The sequence below is a fragment of the Piliocolobus tephrosceles genome, unplaced genomic scaffold, assembly GCF_002776525.5.
Source record: "Piliocolobus tephrosceles isolate RC106 unplaced genomic scaffold, ASM277652v3 unscaffolded_19534, whole genome shotgun sequence".
NCBI lineage: Eukaryota > Metazoa > Chordata > Mammalia > Primates > Cercopithecidae > Piliocolobus > Piliocolobus tephrosceles.
In genome coordinates this window covers 28697-30530 of record NW_022301570.1, presented here as the reverse complement: position 1 = coordinate 30530, position 1834 = coordinate 28697, and positions in this window count along the sequence as shown.

Below are 1834 nucleotides of genomic sequence, written 5' to 3'. Positions count from 1 at the left end.
GTGGGGGGCCCCCCTCAGCCGCAGCTCCTCAGGGGACTCCACTCGCCCTCCCTGCCCAGGTTACGAGGTTTCTCCTCGGCCTCCTTCCCGCTGAGCCCACTCCTGAAAGCTCCGGAGATGCTGAAGTCTGGACTGTTAGTTCCCGGTCTCCTCTCCATGAACTTTCTCCAAACTCCCTTGGGTTCCAGCTTCCTCCCTCCTGCCCCTTTACTGGAAAGGGTGGCTCCAACTCGGGTCTCTTCCCAATCCCAGTGCTGCCTGATCAGCCCCGGTTTGAATCCAGAGCTGAGAAAGAGGCTGGGAAGGGGAGGGTGTGAATGGTCCTCGAGCTCCTGCTACCACAGCCCACCACAAGAATGAGTGCCTGGAAGAGCGCCCATCCCTCGAGCTCAGCTGTGAAGGCTCCTCTGCCTCCAGGATGAAGGGAGCCCCTGGAGCAGCATGTGTCACTGTGCGTGCTGGGGTGTGGCCGAGCACCTGTGCCACCGTTGTGAGACTTACAGGGAGAGTGTGCATGTGTGTAAAACAGGAAAGGGGGGTGACTGGGTGTACGTGTGGCCCTTTCTGAGGACTCCAGAGCGGGAGTTGATCCCAGCCATCCGTGACCCCCTAAGAGACTCACTCTGGGCCCTTTTTTGGCCCCGGGACCAATGGTGAACCCAGGAGGAGAGTCCCGCCCAGCTCTGGTTCTCAGCAGCCCTCTTCCTCCCCCAGGTGGAATGACTACAGGATGCTGGGAGGGGTATCAGGTTTAGGAGACCGAGGGGCGTGGAATCGGAGCCAGGAGACCAGGGCGTGCATTCCAGCCCGGGTGTCTGGGTGTGCTTGGAGCTCCGCTGGGACCAGGATGGACCCCGGATTCCCCTGTGGAGCCTGTCACTGCCCCTCCCAGCCGGACTCTCGGATTATTTCATCCGGCTTCACTCTACCCCAGGGCTGGGGGAGCTGGCTCCCCTGCCCACTCCTTCCAGAGGGTCCTCTCATTCCTCAGCATAGGCTCCCCAGTTCTAAACCCCAGAGACTAGGAGACCCTGGAAGAAGGAGACAGGGCGGGCCCAACCAGCCACACATAATCATTCTTATGGTCACAATAAGAAACTGAACCCTTACATGTTGCCCACCCATCTCCACACACTCAGGAACCCCAGCTACCCTGGAAGCGCTCCACTTACTGCCCCCCACTTCTGAGTTTGGGCAAGAGAGGGGCGGGAGGCAGGGGAGCACCATACAGGCAGAAGTTCAAGGCTGGAAGACCCCATCGGTCGTTTAGCCCAGGAGCTCTTAACCTTTTCATGGGGTCGTGGCCCTCTTGAGAATCTAATAAAAGTTATAGAACTGTCTTCAGAAAAATGTGCACATACAATTTCAAAGATTACTGGAGTCTGAGTCCTATCTGTGCATCCCTGGGAAGTCCCTGAAATTTTTACTGGGAAGGAAATTGAGACCCAGAAAGGGAGGGTAGCTTGCCCAGAGCCCCATGTTAATTTGTGGTAGTGCCTGAGAGTGTGAAACACACACACACACACACACACACACACACACACACACACGGAAACAGATGCACTGGGAGGGGACAGGAAGGAGACTGTTTCCAGGGAGAGCTGGCCTCTGAGGGGCTGGTGTGGCAGGTCCAATCCGGTTGTGGGCAGCTGGTGCCCTGGGGCATGAGACTGGAATAAAGCCTCCCCAGCCCCCAGGACTGGCCACTGGGCTGCGGGGAGGCTGCGTGGGGCAGGAGAGAGCGCCGCTGGCCTCTCTGTGGCCCCTCTGCAGTATCACCTTTCTTGAGCCTAAGCCTCACGTTCCCCAAAGGTGCCCTGGGGGTGAGGGCACC